This window comes from Acromyrmex echinatior, chromosome 10 (genome assembly GCF_024713525.1).
Source record: "Acromyrmex echinatior isolate Ae372 chromosome 10, ASM2471352v2, whole genome shotgun sequence".
Taxonomy (NCBI): Eukaryota; Metazoa; Arthropoda; class Insecta; order Hymenoptera; family Formicidae; genus Acromyrmex; species Acromyrmex echinatior.
Window position 1 is genome coordinate 9,951,729 of NC_141861.1, and position 25,902 is coordinate 9,977,630.

The 25,902-nt window shown below is 35.7% G+C and overlaps 1 long non-coding RNA gene across 2 annotated transcripts in view; it reads left to right on the top strand.

Moving 5' to 3' along the window:
* LOC105152520 (uncharacterized) overlaps window positions 1-25,902 on the top strand; it is a 178,936-nt gene that overhangs the window by 109,526 nt on the left and 43,508 nt on the right. For both annotated transcript variants that reach the window (XR_015546459.1, XR_015546460.1), the window contains one exon: window positions 20,122-20,218. This is a non-coding gene — a long non-coding RNA (uncharacterized LOC105152520). The remainder of the gene's footprint in view (window positions 1-20,121; window positions 20,219-25,902) is intronic.

Below are 25,902 nucleotides of genomic sequence, written 5' to 3' on the forward strand. Positions count from 1 at the left end.
GATTAGGTGCGTGTCTAGACTCTTCAATAATCGTCGCTGCTATGACTGAAAAAATATACTATTACGTTATCGATCTGGCTAAGATTTCAGCTTTTAATCTGAGTATTTACTCTTTGGGTAAATATAAAAAAGAAAGTATCAATAACATACACTTACTGTTTTATTAAATATGTGTAAGTAGAATATACGAAAAAAAATGTAAAAAGTTGATTTTATGATTTTATGACGTTGTAATGTGTTATATACGTATATATCATTGTGTAAATTTATTATCAAAAATATTAAATTTGAAAAATGTTTTTTGTAATTCAGTTTTAAAATTGATTTGCTGTGGTAGTTTATCGATTCTATCAATTCTTATTTTTGTTCTTACATGGCTAACGTCGATATCCCGTTCTTTTTCTATCATCCCTCTTTGAATCATATTTACGCGAGCGTTTACAATTGCATTTGCACAGTAATTTTGCGTCGGCGGAGAAGATCTACTAGCCGAGTAGATCAAGACGATGGTAATGGTGACAACGATGCTGTCGGAAACCACAAGGTCGACCGGTCAACTTCCGATTTGACGTTTCTTTATTTTTCCAAAATTAAAAAATTTTTTTTTGACATGTTTAAAAGCTGACAGAAATTTCTTTGTTATATGTTTAATGATTGAACAATCATGCGACTTCTAATAAAAAATCATAGTAATATTCTTTGTTAAATGATATTTGTACTTATGCATCACATGATTGCACAAAGATCGCGATTTGAGTCGTATTGCAATAAAGTGGAATTACTGCTATTAGCTACTGTTGCTTTTATTTGCAATGTGATTTCCTTCTTTGCAATGTGATTGATAATATTATTGTATATTCATATATTATTATGAATAATAAGAATTTCTCATCTGTATAAATTGCAGAAAGTATAAAGAGGTAAAATATTAGTTGTATTATAAAATTACTTTTCTGATAAATAAATACTGCAAAATTTATTATAATAACATTATTAGAAATATATTTAATACATTGTATTTTCTTTTTAACATATTCGATGACGAAAGTCTTTATTTTCAAACTTTTTTCTTTTAAATTAGAGAATATCATCGTTTAAGTGCTATGTCTAAAGACAAGATCTGCCGTGCGTTTGTCTTTTCGAGCTTGAGAACTTCCCGTAGAAGCTGTATTTTATTTTGTCGCGTGTCATTCGACCACTCTGAACCATTAGCTCCGCCGGGTAGTTTTAACTCGCGGAACGAAGGCAGGTTTACCTTTCCTCTCGACGTACCTGATTGTAAACCCAACTTTCTTGAGTGCTTCCTGAATAGCTGTGGACACCCTCCTTCTTTTTTGCTTCTTCATTAATGAGTCCATCTTATATATCACGGGTTTAATGTTTCAACTAAAACCGGCTGCGACATTCTCACCTCTCATTTTATTCGCGATATGTTATTGTTTGTGTTCGTAGAATAATATACAATAATAATAAACAACGTTAATCGTACAATATGATGAAATGTCTCACACACGAGAGGGAGAGATATCATGTGTCTGCAATGGATATAATAAATCATGTAAATTCAAAAAGATAGAAATACACAAAGTGTACGGAATTTCAAATTACAACGCTTTCAAAGAGTATTATACATCCGAATAACATCCAAATTAATGAAAGAGTATGTATTAATTTGACAAAAATATTTCAATTAAGTTCCCGTAAAGAAAAATATTTGACTAATTGCATATATTTTATTTTTTATTTATGCGTGTATGTATATATGACAATTGGACATAACGTATGTTCTCATAAAATACGCTTCTAAAAGGGAAGTGGTAGAAAGTCGAATTTCTTCGCGAACGTCAGCAGAAATCCGTAAGTTAAAAACAATAATAGAAGTGTCGATTGTCGTCAGTTGCTATTTCTCACGTTGGAATATCCGCGATGAAGATCTTTTTGGTGATGGAGATTAAAGAAAATCGATATCCTGAGTGTGGAGGGATGGGAAAGTCGCAGGTGTTGCGGTGAGCCAGGTAAGCCTGTATGTAATTTCTGGCAGGAGGAAACGGACAGGAGAGGCAGAGAGAGAGAGAGAGAGAGAGAGAGAGAGAATCGGCGGGGGCAGATAGTGCAATGTTTATAGGACCATGATAAAACTAAAGGAAGTTTGATTTAGAGATCGAAAGCTGAAATAAGCAATGCGTTGAAATAATTGTATAATTTAAAAAGATATTTCGTAAAAAAATATATAAAGTATCAAAGAAAATTTGCGATTTATTATATTAAATATACAAGAAAATATAAGTTCTAATATTCTCCAGTTTCTAGTGTTTTATGGATTTTTATGATATTATATCAAAATACTTGGCGGAAATTTTAATTTCTATACTTTTAATTTTTAACGCGCGGATTTTTATTAAACACGAAGGAATGTTACTCAATCATTCGTTTATTTCATCACTATGTTCGGTTATACACATAGATTCATACATGTATAAATTATTATTAATAAACACATAATCCGCTCGCAACGGTTACGGGGGATAAAGTTTTTCCGATACGAGATATCCTACCTGATTCACTGTGTAATCTGCGAGAATGTTTTCATAATATACAGCGCACTGGTATCTCGCGTAAACTAAATAACGAAATTTGCAATTTATTTATCGGTACTTCGAGCGACCGATTGAAGTGCATCAATGGACGATTCGCGTAAATATATCGTTCGTACGCGATACACTCAATTATATGTCGAGCTTTCATTAGCGATCGCAAACATCGCCGACCGGAAAGCGATTCGTGAAAAAAATTACGCGGCAGCCGATTTGAATTTTTCAATAAATGGCATATCAACGTGTCGAAAGAACTTTCCTCGCCGTGCCACGCCGTTCGATTGACCGAGCATTAAATAATATCGCGCTTTTCCAGGAGCGCAAAGCTTTATTGCTCAAGCTGCTTCCTGATCCCCGCTGTGAAATTGCTTTACGTCTACTCCAATGGGTTCGATGGCTTTTGAGATTTTTGTTGCTTTATGTTCCTCTACGTAATCGTGGCGTCGTTATCCTTCTCTCGTCACCCTGTAGACGTTATAGATAAATCATTTTTCAAATGTTAACTGATATACACACATATATATATACATATATATATATATATACAGCTTCATCGTTTAGGAAGAATGCTATTTTCTAACACAATTTTTGCGTGCGTTGCTTATAAATTAGTTCAGGCCAGTTTTTACAGCTGTAAGAGTAATAATGCAAGTCTAATTGTTATGCAATCACATCGTTATCGTGATTACTTATCGATACGCTGATGATATAAAATTCATGAAAAAGGTGGATCTTGTTGTCGTGATTACCAGAGTAACGTTTGACGCAAACGTTATTCTGCGCATCTCAAAGTTATAAAAGAGAGAGAGAGAGATATAATTAAAGATAATTAGATCCCGTTTAATTGGCTTCTTTGAAACACGCCATAATTTTTGTCATAACAAACGCGTATCGTCGACGCCATATTCAATATCGCAACTTTATTAGTAGTAAGTCTTTCATTTAGCATTGGCTGAAGATAATATTATTCGTTGTATTGTATGTATTTTCGAAAATATTGAAAAGCTGTGGCACACATCCTCGTATCATAGGCAAACTAATTTGATGAAAAAGTGAAGAGGCGTTCGTTTGTGAACATCGGAAATGTATATTATATACCCTACGATTCGGCGAATATGGAGAAAAAAAAAAAGAAATGCAGTTGGCATACATTCACTTAAGCAAAGAACATATTTATTGTACGAGCACCGAGTGTTTTCTTTTTTTTTTTTTTATTTTTTGACAGAGGAAATCGCGTACGTCAAACATCCGCGATACGATAACGTTTTCCGTTTTGAACTGAACGTAATGCACTGCTGAGAATACGAACGAGGCGCGCGGGAACAATGACGTACACATTTCCTGGGGAAACGATGCCGCACCTTAGCGGGTTCATCGATCAATTCGATACACTTCACTAGTGCATAATATATGTACATTGCAATTGATCCTATCCATTTTTCTTTTTCTTATTCCGGCTATTGATTCTGAAAAAAAAAAAAACGGAAAGTTGATGCGTCTTAACAAAAAATAGATAGGAAACTCCGTGTATCTGTATAATCTTCAATTAGCATTATTCAGTTCTGATAATAATCTCAGTCGATTTCCTCTCATCCATTCTGGTTCAACGCTAAATTTTATTAACTTTACCGTTTCACTGTATTAATTAACTGCAACTCTATCACTGCAACTCTATAACGTAACTCTATAACGTGTAGGTAACCATAGGTTTGTATCGAATCGATTAACAAATGGACATTAATGAGTGTTCTCGACAATTCGATCGCATTAATTTACACCGCGAGATTTCATTGAAGTGTCAAAATTCGAATACAATTGACACTTACTTTGTACCGGCATAGCATGTGGACGACAAGGGCGACTCGTACGTACGTTGCTTTCCTTGTCTACACAAATATTTAGCGAAGAGACCTACTCGCGTGCAGTAACGCCATGTATGTGCACACGTTACATGTGTATGCACATGCGTGTTTTACGAGCGCAAGAACAACTCGCAAGCGCAACTCGGAGTAGTTGCCGCAACGTTGTGTTTGCTATAGTGGAGTATGCGTGGTACGCCCAGTACACTGGGTATATCAGTCTGCCGGGAATATACATGACAGCACGTATAAGCCCGTTTGTCGCTTTAACAATTAGCTTAATTGTTTATGCGACCGAGAACGCGTCAGCGCCGCTGGCGCAATGTTGATTTCGCTACACTACGTGGTTACCACGAGAAGAATCGAATGTAACCAACTTATCAGTCAGTTATTTTGATTTTCAAAGAATTTTTTTGAAAGTCTTATAAAACGCATAAATCCGAATTAATTAAAATTAATTTATTGAAATTGGTCCACTTTTTCAAATACAGCTGTCAGATTTATATAGAATGCGTTATAATAGATGCTGAGAGAGACAAAGTGAAAGAATATCAATAAATATACGCAATAAATAATTATATCACCGCTGTTTGGAATATTTATGATACGGTTGCATTACTCGATGTTTAAAAATTTGTGAAACTTGTATGAATGTAATGAAAAATGTAAGGTATCCTTATCGAAACAGTCTGAAAGTAAGCCATTTTTCAATACCGGTCCTGCTGGTACATTGTGTTTATATTGCACAGAACGCAGCGGATACCTACCGTAATGTAAACGAACTGGAACGCGTGGTAAATCCAATAAACCGATTTTCACTCGTTACCGGACCAAATCGTATTTTAGAGTAACTTTTTTACACGGCCGGGGTGTGCCACCTATATCGGCTCGGTATCATACTGGCAAAGATAACTGGAAATAACGAGCCAAAACGGATACGAAATTTCCTAAATAGTTTGTGTATCTAGGGTATATCTTTTTTTTATTTATTTATTTATTTTTTTTTTTTGATTGAAACAAGCATTTTTTTCATAACGTATTGGCGTTGTGATGTAATATTTTTAATTTTTCATAAAATTCATCGAACCGATTTTTACGTCTCACGATAGATAGGTATATCTCAATGATACTATTTTTACAATTTCTCACGATATATTCTCACGATATTTTTTATACGCTTATCGCATGAACATCTTCTTATTCCATTATAATTACATTTTTCGTATCAATTAATTCCCTTATTATCTTCTAGCGGGTATTCAAAGGCCGGGCCGAATGTTTTTACGCATACCCCTTAACAAAGTTACATCGCGAGCGAGTTGAGCTCCTTTAACGAGTTCATTCTGGGGACGAATTAATAGGTGTTATCCCCTTGATAGAATTGAAGTAACGAGATTAAAAGTAAAGGGCCTTTCCTGGAAGGAATTTCGTCTCTTGTCGCTTGACACCGTATTAAAATATGGTAGAAGATTCCCGTTATCACAGGAGGGCGATTATTCGAAAAGTGACGTAAAAATGAACAGAAATAACAATAATATCCAAGTATTTAATTACTATTGTGTCAAGAAATAAAAGATTATGAAATATAATATATGTATCAATTGCAGTAATGTCAAAATTAATGTTATTGTAGTCTTTAGGTCTTAATATATGCATTAGATACAGATTTTTCTAAAATATAATGCTTTCTTGATATAATGATGATTAAAACGCTTTTTCTTTACCGGCAATTAAATAATCGTTTAATGAGTAATGAGTAATGAGACGTTTAATTATATAACTATGTCATTTTATTCCATCGGGCCAGTATGTCGTCTTTCGTGGTTAAAGTTTCGTAGGGGAGAAAAGCGAGAGTACCGTCGTAGCGCACCTGCCTTCCAAGTAACTTGGAATTAGGATTAAAGGTGGCCAAAAATTAAATCCTTATCTTGGTGGAGCCGACAAGCAGGACGACGGCGCGAAAGGGGTGCGGGGGCGGTTAAGGGAGGAAGGAGTTCTTAGAGAAGCTACTGGTGCTCTGCTTCTGCAGGCTCGAACCGGCGGGGGTGACTCTTAATCTGGCGCCAGCGCTGCAATTTCTTCCCATTAGCGGGCTCCTTCGCGATTAAACATTTGCATAATCTCGGGACGCTTGTTATAATTCGGAGGCATAATATATATTTAAGACCGGAACGTGAACATCAACAATGCGCGCGAATATTTTTGCCGCTCGAAATTTTTATCTTTTGAATTTGCTTGTAATTTTTCTGTTGCTTCAATCAGAGTTTATCAATTTTATGACACAATTGATCTTAACGCTCTCTCTTTTCACGATGCAATTTAGTGAGAAAAATTCGTAATCAAAAAATTCCCATGTTTTCCTTAAATTCTTTTATTAAAATACAGAAAGAAATATATTTAAAAAATTTATGATGTGTCTAACATATAGACATATCATATAGACAGATGATTGATTATTATCATTTGTAAAATTCAATTTTCTGTATTAAATTGTTATAGATTTATCATAACAGAGCGCTTGCATATAATCCTAAATATTGACTATTCTTAACGTAGTATTAGTAGCAATATCCAGAAATTCGTCGTATGACGCTACGATAGTTCTCCAACTCAAGTTCCTGTTATGCGGATTACCGCGAAATATTGGTGAGAATTAATGAGAATTGTAGTTTGCATATCTGAGTAATATCGTTACCTAACGTACCTTTACAACATAGCTACTACATCAACCATCGTTGTAACTAAACACGGTCAACATACCGGTAATCTATACAATAAAGTTTCTATACGAATTTGCTCACTATTATTAAAAGTTCAATATCACGTGCATTCGATATAGTCTTACATTAATAAATTATTAGTAGTACCAATATAATTTGGTTTTTCTCGAAACGGTGGCGGTGATTCGCACTCTCACGGTGACGAAAAGTAATTCGGGATATTGATCGTTCGCGGTTGATGGTTTCGTGTTCCTGGATATAAAGGGAAACCGCTATATGATGCTTCGGGGGCTTGAGAACCCCTGTTTGCTCACCTCGCTATGAAATTGGTTGGGACCACTTTGACGCGTCGATGAGCTCCTATACCTCTCTCTCCTAGTGCTCTCAAAACTTCTCTTACCCCAACTGTACTTTCGTATACGTGCTTTTGTGTATGTGTGTGTGTGTGTGTGTGTGTGTGTGAGCGCGCGCTCGCGTATTATATGTATGTGTTCTCATGTGGGAATTGGTATTGCTGCAAAACGTGATATCACCCGCACCGTTTACCGCGCGAATGTGTGCGCATACGAAAACGGTGGTATACGAAATCGCCGGTTGTATTTAACGCTGAAACAGATTTCTCTAATCGTCCGCTATTCTCTAACCGTGATAATACGGCTCGGATAATGCTTTTGCAACGACATTTTGCGGTTCTGAATGTTTGGATCTTTTTTTTAGATTTAATTAATTATATTAATTGAGAGAGAGAGAGAGAGATCGTGAAAGAAATGCAGACTATGATTTTATAATATTAATGATATTTCGTTACAATTAATTTATTTTTATAATCTCAATGAAATATATATGTGGAATTTGTTAAGAGATTGTACGTCGCACTTTAGTTTTTATTTATACAAATAATAAATAAAGATATTAATTTTAATTTAATACTTTTTAATTTATTAGTTTTTTTGTTTAAAATGTTAAGTAATACATAAAAATAATTAATATTATGTTTAAAAATATTTGAAAGACATTTAGAAAGTGATAAAGACTATTTGTATACATTAGAATTATAATTTTTCTATCCTATTAATTACAAAAGAGGCAATTGTGATTACTTTTTGTTAAAATAAAAGATGATTCTTCTTTATATTATATAAAAACGTCAAAGATTTATATATTGCCTTAAATGTTAAGCAATTCAGCAATTTATTAAATTTAATTAATATAAATTGCAATACGAATCTCGCGCAATGACTTACCGCATCCCCGATACAAAGCTGTGACTTGTCGACTGTTGATTGAAACACACTCACCGTATTAACGGTCTGCGCTATATCATAACTCGGAATTAATTATCCGGGATTACTTTGCGGCGTCCATTACGGTATCCAAGTAGTTAAAGCGCAAAGGTAAGCCAATACCAGCTCCTGGCTTTGTGAGATCATTCCTGTCGGTGGTCTGGTTATAGGAATCTGGTCTGCAGTCGAAGGATTGGCTACGTTATCGAACAATATTATTGGTATCGTTCCCAGGAATTAATTAGGTTCGTCCGAAACCCCAAAAGTGTCAACCGGTTGGTGATATTCTCTCTCTCTCTCTCTCTCTCTCTCTCTCTCTCTCTCTCTCTCTCCCTCCCCCTCTCTCTTTCCCTTCGTCCTATCCATCCTTTCCCTCTTTTATAGTTAATTAACTATTTGCAAATTAAATATGACTTGGGTATCTTTATAGATCTTTTTCTTTTAGTAACATCTTATTTTATTTAATAAAGAAAATGCTACAAAATGCTTCATGGAAAATTATATGTTTCTCATTGGACAATCTTTTCTCGTAATGATTTTGCAATGAATGATGAATATTATTGGGGTAAATTTCAAAATGTAGTTACGCGTTTACAGCACTTGGCGAATGACAGACATTCTCTCTTTCTTCAATGGTCTCTCTCTCTCTCTCTCTCTCTCTCCATCGAGGTGTGATGAGTTTCCGGCACGGAGGTTACCTGGCTCTGCGAATTCCGGATTTAACGACTTGCGTATTGATCGCTACCAAGTACGGCGTAATGGACTTGGTTCTAAAAGCGCGGCATGATACGCAGATATTTAGATAGAGAGTAGTAAATTCTCGCAAAAGTGAAAAAATCTGACTAGAATATCAAAAGCATTTTCTTTACGTTCTTGTGTGAATAGTATACATTGGTTTAATATACTCGACGCAACATTGCAAGCTCAGAAATGAGTTTCCGCAGGATTTATCGTTTCTCTTACGCTGTTTTCAGAAAAAAGTGTGCTTATATGTCTTATGTAGTTAGCGTACAGTGTATGTTGATGGGATATATCACCTCTTCTATACGGTCCATGTGGCATATGTAATTTTAATACAGTAAAGTGTTAATTTTGCTTTCTTTTTATTGAATATAAAGTTGATGCACATTTTACAATCTGATTTTCTAGAGAAAATAAATCTAACATAAAAAAAGATCGCTTCATTTTTCGGCCGAATAGGAAACTTGGTGTGAGTGGAACTTAAAACGACGTTTGGTGTCGAAGAGCCCCAGCTTGTTCCTAGCTTAACAGAGATTTCGTGTGAATGTTCAGGAAGCTAGAGCGTGTTAAACGCATTGGGTTTTGAGCACGAAGACAGGTAGGATATTTGCGAGCGTAGTGGAACGGATGAAGGAAGTTAGAGGTTGGAGAGAGAGGGAGAGAGAGAAGCAGAGAGAGAGAGAGAGAGAAGGGGGGGGGAGAAAGGCAGTGGCGAAATGGTTTGGATTTTACGGATTTTCGGATTTTACGCTTTTTGGGCATTGCTCTGGCGTGCACCCAGCTCTAGCTCGGCGCATCGGGCAACCGACGTGTGCGGTTATAATGGTGACTACGTGCGTCCTGCAGAGACTTCCTTATCGCCAAAAGTCCTTTCAGGATGCTGTTGAAAGGCGATTTACGAGTTGATTCACGGAAAATACACATTCCGTCAACGTTGTCCACCGTGCTTTGTGTTTCTACGAATATCTTTGCGTCGTGACTTTTGGATCCAACAGATCTTGAGCAAGCCAAACATTTAACCCGCTTTTGAAATTACAAATATATTACAAAGATAATAATCCCGGGGTAACAACGTACATTATTATATTAATTATTGATTTAATCAATTGTGTTTATGCCTTTTATACAATTTGATTGTTTTCAATTATAATATCCATACAAATAATGTTCTTCAATTATCATTGTGATTGTTATAATAATCCATATATTTTAAGTAATATTCTTTAATCATCATTATGACTGTTATTTATCTTTCATCATCAAATATCAACATAGATATTTTGCAAAGCTTAAATGTTATCAGATCAAACTATTAACTATGAATTAGTGAACGGCGATAATTTGCACGATAACTGAATCAAAGTAAATTTGCGACGAAATATTCCAATTCTTTGAGACTACAGCTTTGTACTATGACGAAATTTTTGTTAAGTGAGTAAAATGTCTTTTGTTTACTGATATTGACTACAAGACTAGTGAAATTTAACAGCTAAAAAATTCTTACCATCATAAATGCTATTATATATGAGAAATAAATGAGATTCTTGCAAGTTGCACATGTGAATTTTTTTTATACGTGCAAGAGGTATGCGAGAGTTAAGAAATAGTTTAACACTACGTTAGATATTGTGCACAAATGATTTAATTCAAAATTGTCGGATTAATTTCGATTTCCGACCTTAGCGCCTCTTTGGCTGTTCGCGAGAGAGTAATAAGATACTCGGTAAATCGGCACCTTTCGGCCATTCAGAGGATGGCGATTAATAACTGACTTCGTAAACTCGCGACGATTCGTTTCCCTTGGGAAGTTTCGTAATTACTGATAATCTTGAACGAAGAAAACGATCGGCAGGAATCCGGACTAGCAAAAAAATGGTGCGAGGAGAAAGATTTCCTGTCCGCTAGGGGGAAAAAGCGCCGAGATAAAAGACTTACCGAGCGATTAATAAATCGAGTGTCTAATTGAACGAACACTTTAGAAGAAGATTCAATTCGGCATGTCGCCAGTGAGTTATTTCTTCTTTCTTTTATTATTGCAGGATAAGTAGGGCGCAATCAACAAAGAAAGTTACATCAAGAACCTGATTAAGATAACATTAGTTATCCAGCATTAGTTTTTTAAACTTTTATTGTGTGATACAAAATGTTAGATAGTAGTTAAAATTTATTATGTAATATGTAGCAGTAAAAGTTGATAAAGTAAATGAAAGAATTAGCAATTGAATATCGTGAAAAAGGTATAAAAGTTTACGATAATAAACAATTTCACAAAGTGTAAAGTTAATGAAAATCGTTACATGATAGCTGGGACAATGTCACGTTGAGAAATGGGCTTAAGGAAATAAGTGACGCATCACTTACGAAGGTGAGTGGAAAGTACGAAATAAGTAAGGGACAAACGCAAACGTGGCCAATATGATGGTAGAAGCTCGAGGTGAGGGGAACTAGGAGGATTGAAACAGATTTATTTGGCTTTCGGTCTTTCCGTTTCTTTCACGTGTAAGAGATCGATGTCACATCGTTTTGTGCCATGGGAGTGCGCGCAACTTGGAGCAGAGGGTGAAAAAGGGGACTGTGCTTTTTTGAAATCTCCTTCCTCAATTGCGTATTTTCTCGTCATTTCTTTACATTCATATCGAAACACGTATTTATTTGCATTTTATTAATAATTCGACAAATATTTATTCATTTTTCGAATTAAAATTTACAAAATAAATTTTTACACAATTCCTTTTTATACTATTTATATGCAGAGATATATTTTTTGTTTTTATTTATTCGAACCAGTGCTCAACTATTTTTATAAATTCGTATACGTAAACATCTATTATTGGCGACAGACCGGAGTCGGCGTACATATTTCATACAGTTGACGACGCTAGTACTGCGGATCTTGTTATTTAATGGAAGGGGTTCCTGCATTATATGGCGAATCCTCTACAAGCTCAAACATCTGTGCCGCCCTACTCACAACCATCAGCGTTCGTGCGCGGGACAGGTATGTCTTTATTAAATTTGGAATTAGGCGAGCTGGCTGGTGGCGGCTCGAATTCCGTCGCTCTCTAGAAACGGGGTCTGCAGCGAATCAGCATTGTCCGTTGCCGGTTCGGTCATGTATACGTGCATTTATTCGTTTGGTGGGTATATAAAGAACGCTCGCTCGTGGCTGTGTATGTACGTACATATATATATATATATATATATATATATATAATATATAAATATAAATGTATTTTCCATTGCTCCTGCTGAAAATTTACAACGTAATACTCTCACTTTTTTTGGATCATAAGTGATTTGCATCCTTTTTACTCGACGTATTTCCAATTAACTTATATTTATTATTTCAAAGAATAACAAAAGTGTTAAATCGAATATTTCAATTAAATAATTGGAAAAGAGTAAAATTCTTGATAAAACTTGAAGAAAGGAAACTTCCTAAATGAATTGCTCTTAATACTGCTTTTAATTTATTTTTCACTGCTGGTGAATATGTGAAGGTATTAAAGCACGAAACAGAAATCTTTATACTTATTTTTATTTTTGCGCTCTCTCGCTCTCTCTCTCTCTTGGTAGAAAGTACGGCGTGCGATATTCGCAGTTCACTGAAAGAATGCCATGATTAGAAGGATAAACTCTGTGCTATCTAGCGCCGTTTTAACCTCGAAATAAGCGACGCCGTTTTGTTCCACGAGTACTCGCGGCGGAAAGTTTTAACGATACTCGTTCATTGCTACGGGCAGCCGTTCCCCGTGGAAAAGCGTCGCTTCCGTAAATTTCAGAAAAATCTCGACTGGGAAATTTCGGTGTAAGAGTAATTAACGCTCGGCATCCCTACTTTCGCGGGATTTACTTTGTTCGCTTCGCTCTCAGTTTCCGCTTTGTTCGTCGCGCTGCGACACGTCGCGTTACATCTCCTAGTGAACATAAATAACAGGAAGATTAAAAAGAGATACGAAAGAGAACAGAAATCTAACTGCGATAAAAAAAAGGAAGATATGACTCGGACGAAATAAGAAAAATGTTGTAACACTCTTATCCAATATTCTGACATCTAGAAAAATTTTCTTCTAATTTTGATGCATGATGCTTACAGCTTTACGTTATGAAAAGAAATGGAATAATTTTAATCAAAAGTGCTTTAATCGGATGAATCATTTGTAAATCAAAGAGCAACTATTTCTTCTCGGGGACAGGAACGTGTGAGTTAACTCAATTCTTGCCCCCGATAATTTCCGCATTTTTTTTTCTTTCCTCTACGTTCGTTTCTTATATCGATGCCAAGAAGCAACACAGTTTCTTTCATCTCAGCTCTGTCAGCTTCGTCTTCTGCAGGTTGCTTTGCTTTCTGCCGCTGCCGGGTATAAAGTTGCGCGGTGGTTGCTTGTATTCCCGCGGCTTTTCAAATTATATGTTCGACTTATCTTCCCGTCCCCGTCTCGCCCCGGGGATTTTCCGGCGCGGCAGGTCACAAGGGTAGAAGAGGAGATTCCACCCTAAAGATTCCACGGCGTATCGGAGCGCTTCTCTCATTCCCTCGTCAAAGGTACGAGGACTTTATTAAGCGCCGAAAGAGGCGCATGATTCGATTCGATTTCTACGCGATCCAGCCAATCTCTTTGACGAACGATTATTTGATGTTTTTCTTAGCGAATGCTAGGGAACGGAGGCCATATATTTGAAAAGACGTTACACGTCATGGAATACTGTAATATTTTATCTTATTTCATTTTTATGATAACGATGCTGTTTTTATAAGGCTTTCTGATTAACTCTTTAATCACACGCAGAAAGTCTTATAAATATATAGGTATAATTTTCCTTCGATTGGCTAATATAATCAAATATTAGGGGGACCGGAAAGTAATGTCGTTTGTCGCATGTTGATATTCATTTGTCATTTATCAGCTCATTGTGTACTTCAAAGTCGTGCCAAAGATATTTAAAAAAAAAACGACATTACTTTCCGGTCCCCCTAATACACAGATGCGTTCGACATTTCTTTAGTAACATTTTCTCTATCTATTATTTTAAATGAAAAAAAAATTGCGTTATATTCGTTCACGTTAATCGGAGTGCTTCAAAGAGGATTAGAGGGCCAAATGGCGACGCGTCTCGCTCGCCGTTCGGAAATTATCTTGACAGCCCTTCGAGTCATGTCATAACGCGGTATCGACGACAGCTCCGTCCAAGGTCCTTCGCGAAGGGATTAAATCGATAGTGGTCAACGCGAAAGCGCATACATTGTCGCGATAATAGGAGATTCGAAACTTCTTCCGCCGAATGGGCCCTTCCACCTCGCCTTTGCCATAAACCACGGCGATGCATTTAATTCTGTCGTACTTGAAAATCCTTACGACGACGTTCTTCCTATAACTATCCTTCTTCTACGAGAACCCACCATTTACCCTCTTACGTACCTGTTTTACTCTTTCTTTAATGGATACTTTTCACGTCGCTCGTATAACATTAGAACCGCCTATATCGAAACGCATGGGTTTCCAGATACATTCAGGACAGCTTCAAAGAAACTACACACCTCGGAGTAATGCGAAAGTTGATTTTACGTTGTTCAATCCAAGCTTCGCTAATTAGTAGATGTAGCTTTAATCGTTTTAGCGCAATATTTTTAATATATCTATTCCATAAGGACCCCGAAGATTCACGTTACGCGATTACGGAGGAAAAGATAGAGAGTGGCAAAGAAAAGCAACGTTAAGACCGGCGCGGGCGTTCTTTAACAGTGGCACTAAAGCCGAACCTCGGTCTTTTACCGTGCAGCTTTGCGGCCTCTTTAACGCCGACATAGCGTTATGCTTAACGTTTATGGCAACGCAATCCGGCGCGTAGTCCAGACGGATATTTTATATTTTATAATGTCGTCTATAAGAAAGAAGGACAAAAGAGAGCGAGAGAGAGAGAGAGAGAGAGAGAGAGAGAAGGGGAAGAGGAAAACAAGACTTGCTCGTCACTGTTTTATGCTTTCTCTGAGATGCAAAATGGCAGGAAAATTTGCATAATACACTTATACTTATTACACTTTTAATAATTAATTCGATTTAAATATAAATCTCTAATGCGCATTTGTCATTTAAAAAGATTAAGCATTTGAAATGTCGGTTTCATTTCTTTGTGAATTTCTTGTTTGATATATCAAAAATCTTGTCACATTTTTTTTGTGAATTAAAATACATACTTAGAATAGTAAAAAGGTCTGAATTATCACCATATACAATCACTAAAAAAGATTGATATCGAAAGAGAGTTGAATTATTCACAAATCGCCGAACCGTTTGAAAAGAGACCGGCGAGAGCATATCGTTCAACTTAATTTAATTTGGCACGCGTTCAGAAATTCGCAGATACGCTTTGTCGGCGCTTTGCGGCGTGATCGATTAGATCGTCACGCGAGAGAATTCGGATTAGCCGTTGAATTCTTCAGCTCGCTCGCTGCCTGAACACGTTCTGGCTGTCGAGTCGCAATGCACGATCGCGCAAAAGAGATTTAATTAATACAATTGACCCGAGAGCGGTCGCTCTCTTGCCAGTCGCCTTGCAATTTCAATTTCTCTTTTGGAATGCGCACTACCAAGCGTAAAGTCGACGAAGCTGGGTGTTATCGTCCTCCTCGTCGTCGGCGCCTGGATTAAACGAATTTTCCAAATTCCGTAACTTGCGACGGACTCGCAAATTGTCCTTTGACACGTGCTTTCGCGACAGACAACTTCTTTTGTTCCGTGAAAAGTTGGAACCTATTTTGGCTACATCATTCTAAAATATTGCATTTAACTATTAACAATTCCATTGTCACCTATTTCACGTTGTATAATAGGATACGTGCGATATATCCATCTGATATTAAATATTAAATCTCATCGGATCGTACATATGAGGAGAGAAAGAGAGAGAGAGAGAGAGAGAGAGAGAGAGAACAATCAATAGAAATAAATGCCTTTAATGGTAGTCTAAAGACTTAGGACGCACTCGCACGGAATGCTAGAGATTCGGGTTCGATTCCCGCCTGAGGTAATTTTTTTTATAATAAGAGATTTTAATATGTTATTCAGCATTATTAAGATCGTTTTAAGGTGCGAAAAAACATCAAATTATTAAATTCCTAATCAATTTAACTTATATTGCTGCGGTAGTTTAGTAGAGTTTCAAGACTGAAAAATCATTTCAGCGCGCAATTTAAAGATCTACATATTAGTATACGAACAGGACTGGATAATATTTAAAATAATTCCATTTTAAATATGTATTTAAAATGAAAATGGCATTTTGCATTTTCTATTTTACATGGTTTTTGGAAAACCATTTTTATTTTACATTTGAAATGAAATCATGTCTATCATTTAATCATTTACAAAACAGATAAATGGTTTTTCTATTTTTCACAAATTTTTTCTAGAATCATTAAGAAGAACCAAATCCCATGATTGGCTAAAAATTTTTATGAATCTTCAAATAAACTGCAAATTAAACTATAAAAAGAAAATTAATTCCAGATAGTCCATAAATGTCGGATCTTAATAAAAAAAGAGTGTTTTAGCTTTATATAAAATATTGTTTACATTTCCAAAAATGTATATTACTTTTAACATCTAATTTTGTAATCGGCGTTTCTTATATTAACTTAATTTACTCAAGTAAACGGTCCCGTTTCTAAATTATAATATTAAAAAATTTTAAATGTTCTTGTCAAAAATTTTTTATAATATTGTAGTCAGGGCTTCGAATTTCATTGAAAATGAATTTCAAACTATTTTTGAATTTAAAATACTTTTAAAAAATGTATACCATTCTGGCGAAAAATTTTCACGAAAAACTACATAGATTGAAACAAGATCATAGAGCGATGTTCATAGTCGATTTTTATATTCAAAGCCATCTTAAATACAGCCTTAAGATGTTACAAGCCAATCATAGAGCCATATTAGAATTTTAAGACGTTACTTAAGACGATCTTGAAATAAAAACGGCCCATGAATACCGTCCTTAAAAATTTTTAGTTTTTCGTAGATATTCGTAATAGGACGTAATGTTGTTTATTTGGTTTTTTTTTAAAACCATGAAATTCTCCGCCCACAAACAACGCTTTACATCTTACTACGAATATCTACGAGAAATTATGGATTTCTGAAAACAAACAAACCTCACTCTATGTCTCACTAAAAATATCTATGAAAAATTAAGAATTTCTAGGATTTTTTCTCAATCTATTTATCAATCTATTAGTTTTTCTGTACTTTTTCGTAAAAATTTTTTTCTGCTATGGCAAGAAAAACTATTTTGCATTCGAAAACCATTAAAAATATCCATTTATCCATTTTACATTAAAAATGGATTCGAAAAACCATCTATTTTACATTTTGCATTTTAAATACACTTTTTAAAAGTATTTTACAGTTAGTATTTTAAATGAAATTTGAAAGGCATTTTACCCAGCCCTGTATATAAATTTATATAGAATTATATACAAGCACTTAAGATCCAGCTAGACTGTTAAAGGCATTTATTTCTATTGATTATATGTATCTTTATCTTCATGGGGCGAAAATATTGTATTTCAGAGCGATTATCGATACAAATATGTCGCATGCGATCGAAATCAAATGCATATTTCAATCGTGCTGCAAAATCAATTGGTATCCAGAATATACTAAAAAATACATACATACTTGTGTATGTATATTCAAGTCTGGTAATTAAACCTGTCATTGCACTGAGACACAGCAGAGAGCGTAACCGACAAGCGTACTTGTCGCTTTACGTAAACCGTTTAGAAACGACATTTTTGTCCCCCGACTCGCGCGCGTCCTTCCTTTTTTTACACCCTCCGCCCTAATAATGCTCGTGTCACCGGCAGGCGTATTAACGTGCGTTTTCCCTTAAATAATACTCCACGGGCGAGCAAGAAAATGCTCGTCAGTCCGTTCAAAACGGCCGTTGGCTCGCGACTTAATTAATACGGGTTTCACAAAAATTTTGTTACTAGAAATTGCAACGAGTAACGCTTCTTTGCGATAATTTGGCACCTAATTATAATATAACTTGGCAATTTTTTTCGATAAATAAAATAAATGGATACCGCAAAAATAAAAGAAAAATGTATATGTTTAAGATTGCTATTTCGAATGGTGGCGGTGTAAAAAAGTTCTATCAACTTTCATGTTCATTTACAAAAGCGATAAATGCGAATTTATCCGTGCTCTCTAAAAATTTAATTGATATCGTATTTAAATCAACAATTTTGCTGTAACACTCGATAATATTGAATATTTCATTTATTTTATTCTTTCCCTTGTTAAAGAAGAATCCTGTTGTATTCTTTGCTATATTCAAGATTTTTCTCGTACATGACGGTCCACGAGAAATGAGCCGTATCAAAGTTTCTAAATTGAATTATAACGAATGATTACGCAAAGCGTTCCATTTCAATATATAAATTTGACCTGCGTCGGAACGCATGACAATGTGTATTTTTCTCAATACTTATTACGAATACATTTTAGTGACGTATAATCTAAATTGACTGATATATGAAAGTAGATAAAAAAAATGGCAGCTTACTTTAATTTTAATTTTCCATTGAATTTTTATCCTTGTAATTTTCATTAAATATTGTGGAAAATTAAATTAAGCATCATGTAATGACACAATTTAAATGCATATTTACATATATTGATTAATAATTAATTGATTGACGCTTTTCTCTCGATAATAAAAAAATATTGTAATTCATCGTTAGTACATTCTCATGGCATCAATCCGCGAGATCTCACGATCAGTTTTGATGCTTTATCGAGCAACGATCGTAATAGGAGGTCATAGTTTGCGGACATTTCTACGTACAAGTAGGTGCAAAAGTATCTTATTTTCAATTTTCATAATAACCATATCGATCGATCTGCGCCGACAAGCATAGAACCAAGGTCGTGTAAATGTTGTATGTAAAAGTGTGTTTGTGCGTGTGTTGAACGGATAGGTAGGGCGATGTAATCGAAAAGGATAACATGCGAGTGAAATAAAGAGAGAGTGAGAGGGAGGATGACTACACATGTAGCGCAAAAGAGGACGAGGTAGATATCAATCATAGAGGGTTTAGGCCTGTCAAGCCACACTGACTATGCACAACAATAAAGACAACGAAATCGAGCGACGCAGACTCTATACAGGCGCTTTTACCTTCATCCTTTAAATTTTGAAAAGAAACAAGTTATACGTCCACGTGGATACCTCCGTTTTTTATTGCAAGAACACGCCACCTCGTCGCTACGCGTGAGTGAACATTGCAAAAATTCCACACAATTGATTATCACAAAAAAAGGTGCATATGTAATGCAGCAGTCCAAAGATCAAGGATAATAAACGTACAACTTTATGTTAGATTTATCTTTGCTTAATATAATAAAAAAGACATTTGTTATTCTTTCCGGTTCTTCATTTTAAGCTTATACTTTCGCAGAGATCAGGGTAAGTTTTTTTTTTTCCTCTCCGCTAAGTTTCGGATTTACGGTCGGCTTCGCAAATGATTTCGGTAGACGCGGTATAAATCGCGTATCATATTTACCGAGTTTACAAGCCGTATACTCGCGGTAGATGTTTTATACGATGCGGTTTTGCGTGCACGGTATTCCTTGCCCTCCGGAGGAACTTGGGACGGGCTAGAGAACTTGAAGGAGAATAGAATGGAAAATAATAACTTTTTCATTTAGCGAGCGAGCGAGGCATTACCGCGATATAAGCGCGTGGCTGCACAATAAAACTAAGGCGATGACATCGTCGACGACGATGTTCCGTCGTACGTCGTATCTTTCTACGCGTTTTATCTTTCTTTTGCGAAGGAGTTACAGTGATATCGAGTGTATTATTGCGCGTATATGCCGCACATATCATGATTTCCGTTCTCTTTCTGTTACAGAAAGCTTTCGATCTGGAGCCCGATAAACAGAATCGACGGTACCTTGAAAAACCTGCTGCTGCACTGCCTGGGTTAGTCACGCAACCTTTTTTCTTCCGTAAGTTTTTACATAAATAGATCAGTTGTTATTACGATACATAGGAGGCTATAGTAAAAAATGCTATGGATGTCTTGACATAATATTGTTTATCTGTTTCTCCAGCTTATTTCAGAGCACTTTATACACTTTGTCTGTTACTTGAATATTCGCGTAAATTATTCCGTTTGCGCGTGCTGTAAATAATAAAGAAGACTTTATTTATCTTAATTGATAAATAATGAAGAAGGCAAAAATACACAGTACAAGTACATATGTGAGAATAATTTAAAACTTAAATTATTTTTATCCAGCATGTTTCGATCTTTTTGTACCGTATACTTTGCAACATTTCTGTTACTCATACTCTATATAATAATAATAATAATAATAGTAATAATAATAATAGTCTGTCAAGTAACAGTAATACGTATATATAGTGTAACCTAGATTCGCATTTGTCTTTGCTATATAATTTCGCGTAGTGCGCATGTATTAGTATACAGGGTGTGTCGTTAGTAAATAAAGTTGGAAATATCGATAAAAAACTTGATTATCGTGAATTAGAATATTAAGTAATTGCAAAAATATATTTCACGCGTTAATTAAATCTACATATTTTGGCAAACGTAGTAGCTTGCCAAGAGGTCTAAGTCCACAGGCTATAAGTACGATCGTTATAGTTACAAAACGTTAAGTTTAGAGATTGTTTCGAAGATAAACGAGATTCATTCATTTTTATAGGCGAATTGAAACACTATGATGACTGCGATGTGAATGTTACCGATATTGATCTAGCAAACTTCTGATCCACCCTGTAGATCGCTGTGTGTGTGTGTGTGTGTGTGTGTGTGTGTGTGTGTGTGTGTGTGTGTGTGTGTACGATACAGCGTGCAATATCCAAGCTACCTGTCGGCCATCAACGTCTTCGTACGATTTATCGTGACGTTACACGCGAGCCTTTCCGCCTACACCCTTCCGCCTTTCCGCCGGAAAACTTTTTCAATTCATGCCGGTTTTACTTATTAGCGTCGCGCGAATTTGCCTGTGGCTATTAATCCTACTTGAGACCTTTTGCTCGCGCGCATATTCACCGGAAAGGCTTCGGGTGTGGATTCATGTGCGTGATATTCGTGACATCTCAACAGGTCATGTCCCTCGCATTTCTTTTTTCCTTTTCCATTCGCGGAAGCGTAATGCTCGTGTCGGTCGTTTATTCAACTTAGATAATTCGATTATCTAAAACGATATATCGAGCGAATAATGAATATAATTTAATATTGAAACGTAACATTTCAAGTCACGAGCTTGTTGTAAATAAGTGTGATTCTCTGAAAAATCATAAGACGAAAAATGGTATTTTTGTTATTTATTTTCAATCTTGAATTTACTTTGTTCGCGCGATGTATTATATTTCTGTCTATTAATATATTTATCTTATGACACTTACTTATATAAAAGAATTTCAAAGAAATCAGTATATTTATATATTATCGCAGTCAAATGTCGGTAAATTAATTAAACGTTAGCCTCGTATCATCAATTTCTATTCGCGCAATAATAAATAACACGGTAGAAAAGAATATGATTTTTAAATACAAAAAAGCAACGCGCATAAAACATATTTATTTACGTATCAATAAATATTTAACGCGGTAAACAAGGAAATAAGCTATTTGTGACGTATATAAGAGAGAGAGAGAATCTAAATATTTAATTACATAAAAAAAAGGGCTATACATGTAGACATATTTAATTAATTAATTGACAATAAAAGACACATAAACCGTGCCTTACTTGTTCATTCGCTGTCACAGTGAAATATGTTTCTGTCACAATACTCACAATAAGCCCACCATAATATGCTAGAACTTGTTTGCCCATTTTACGAAATCGAAAGAGTAATCGGAATTGGCACGTATGATCGTGATCGGGGAGATGGGGGAGGGGGTAAACGGGCAGCGCCAGCCGAAATTAATTTTCCCGATGAGAAATAATCCCTCAGATTGCGAGGAGTCGATTCCCCGACCGCATGTACGCGGCATTAATACATCCACGTGCGCCCACTAGTTTGCTATGCACAAAGGGCGAAGGGTGGTGCGGCGCGGTCGGCGAGGTAGTAGAGATATTAATGCCACCGATTAATGCTCTAAACGTTACGTTAATCGCCATTAGCCGTTCGCCGTTCGAACGGTCGAACTGTGCGTAGATCAACATTGTTTGTCGTGTGCGCGCGAGCGCAGCTGCCGACGCGAAACACACCTATGCTCTCGCGAATACGAGCGAATACGAGCGAATATAAGGGAATATAAGCGAATATAAGCGTGCCGGTGCCGCGGGCGAACGTTGCGTTCACGTTGTGATCACGTTCCGCTCGTATTATAACGAATTACCACCGATGATGAAACACCGTGGAAACGAGTGACAGTGATTAGTAAATGAGTTGTCGCTGTTTCAACGTCCCATTCCTGGGGCTGGCTGTCGCGCAACGTGAGCTGTCAAACTTGCTAACGGATTGAGGCTCGTTACGCATCAATCGATTCAAGAATGTCACTTGTTTTTTTTTTTTTTTTTTTTTTAAGTATTATTTATCTCTTCAAGCGCTACTCGTGCCATTGATATTTTTAGTATCGTACATATGCATATTGTTAAAAGGAATAGATTCTGAAAAGAATTGCTCTTTCAATTTTATTTTGCAAGTAGACGCGCTTAAGGATTTTTTAGACGATTTATTTATTATACGTCGACTACATATCGTAGATATATCGTATCGATTTGAAAAATGTTTCATTTCATTTCATTTCATTTCATTTCACATTCGCAATCATATTCTGCTTATAATCATTCAAGTTTTGCGTTATATAATTGCACAGTGATTCGATTATCGATTGCGAAAAATCATGTTCGACGGTGAATTTCGTCAGTGCGCGATTTGAAAATTTAATTGAAATTCCCGACTACCAGGATTAAAAGTAAGCGTTGTTTGTTATTAAATAATATCGCACGCGATACGCCGTGTTAATATTGACATTTGACGATAGGCTACGCGGACGTGCGTAACATCAGATTAACGTTGCAGTGTGAAAACGCGTAATCGATATGGTTGTCCCTGCATTTGCAACGATTTCACGTGGAGGCAAATGTTTCGGTGATATAAATTCACTTGGTTGTATCACGGAAGGACCGCGCTTTACTGTTTTACAGCTTTACGGTTTTACATCGTGTGATAAAACCACGCATCCATGAGTGCATACATCTGTTTTTCTGTCTGCATAATAATGAATTGTATTATATCCTATGTGTGTTTTAATGGAAAAATTTACTTCGGGTGCATGCAAAATACTCTGTGTTTGAACAAAGTTATTTCCCGTAAACATAATACAAATGTAAATAAGAAACATCTGCACAAGTTAGCACTTAATTTTTTTTAATTTAGATATATAATCTCGATGGAATTTTTATTTTTCTTATAAATATAGAAATTTTTGATTTGCTGTAGAAAAAGAAAAAAGCAAAAAAAAAAGTTTAAATACGGCGTGTCAGTTTTATGTTTTCGATTGAAATGGAATTAAAGTTTAAATATTCGTTACACCGTAGACATGATTATATTCATTACAAATAGGCGTGAGTCTAATGACACGCGGGCGTCCATCCAATTTAATCGTAAATTCCGCCATGTCGACGAAACCGAGATTCAAACTCGATCGATATTACGAACGATTCGCGAGTTGAGTTACACTTAATTACAAGAGACAGGCGCCGAAGCTTACACTTTCGTTGTGATTATGTGAAACTGTTGTTCCGTTTGTCTCTTCTATTGAGTACACGATTACAAAGCATTTACGGAATGATTTGAAATTAGACACGTCGAATATAGTCCGCTACGCAGAGAAAGAGAATCTATTTTGATTAATCAGCAGTTTTTCGTAAATAAAGTGATGAAAACCGATTCGGCGACGTCCGCTACATATTGCATAATAAAAGATTACGATATACCTGCGCGTTTTCATTAATTTAATAACGCGACTCATAAACGTCCCGAGCGGAACTTTTAATTATAAATATTAATCTCGAGCGCGTTAAAGGCAAACTGCCCGGTGTGTTGTTAGAAAGTCGCCAAAGCACGAATTGTTGAAACGAAATTAACGTATATATGAGAAAATCGGTCGTGTTTTCAACTTTTCAGTTGTACATTGCGAAGCGCAATACAAATGATATTTCATACACGTCAACGAAAGTGATCTCGCCAAACTTTTAATTGCGTCCGGATAAAAATTAATGGCAATGACAAATAATGATTCACGCAATAATGATGAACTTGTCGTGCAAACGCAAATTGCAGAAATTAATTGCTGCATTACGATCTAGAAAGGATGCATTATCATGTGTTACACTACGTTCTACGTGTTACTGTAATCTCGTGTATCTTGTACTCTATATAATTAATCGTTTAAGTTAATTAACCACAAAAACTATTAGATTTCGACGATGCGGCAATTTGAAAATTAGTAGCGCTACTGCAATCAATCATAGTAGGTATGGTTGGGTATGGCCCAACTGTCAGAATGTACACAATTGTTGTAATAAGTTGCGTTTCTCTCTCTTTAAACTAGGACTTCAAGATTAATTCGGATTTAAAGCTAACCGAATATCCGTTTATCCGAATTACGAATAAATGTGATGTTTCAAATTTGGGTTATCCGGAGATTCGAATTTTTCCAAGATATCCGAATCTCGATCCAAATAGCAAAAATCGAACTCTGATCCGATTCTCAGATTCGATTCCGAATTCGGTTGTATGCATTAATATGGATTGAGTGCATATTAAAGTCATTATACATTTATTTTTAATCTGAGTGTAAAAGTGAAATACAAATATTTCCCTTATTAGCCCTTTACATCTTTGTTATTATTATTTTAAGACCGAGAGTTTGTTTTAAACATGTGTTTATATTTATAAACAATATTAAATCTCATAGGATGTATATGTGAGGAACATAACATATAGAAATAAATGCCTTAAACGGTTTAGCTGGATTTTAAATGCTTGTATAATTCTGTGTGAATCTATATTTATATTTTTTAATTTAATTTAATTTTTTCAATTATATACGTGAATCAAAATTCAATTTTTATTTAAAACGTAACTTGTGTTAAAATCCATTAAATACATCGATGTTTTCTTCCTTTCTAGACATGGATCTAAATCCGGAGTCAAATTCAAATCCGCGGATAATTCGGATATCCGGATTACCGAATACCCGAATAATACGGTTTTGAGTTCTTGGATCGAAATCGATTTCGGATATCCTTAAAAGCCCTACTTTCGACATGGCATTACTATGTTAAATAGTGATGTTAAATCTGTTTTCGTATATAACTCAAACAGTTGATTATTAAGTTATCTACTAAAATTCTCTTATTTCGTATAAAAATCGATTGATGACAATATAAACGTTTAGACAAAACCTAACGAAGTTTGGTATTTAGTTGGAATAAAAGTGCAGCAATTAAACGCGGAACATCCTCCGGCGTGTTAAATCAAAATCAAAGCGACGCGTAGCGGACGCTCCCAATAGAGAGGCCGTCCAGCTGTGTTTTAAGCTTCTTACCCGTGCAGGGTTCTCTACGTGCAGCAGCCCTCGATGGCGCGGCCCGCGGCCCGCGGCCGGCAGTGAAATGTCAATCGACGAGAGTTACGCGTC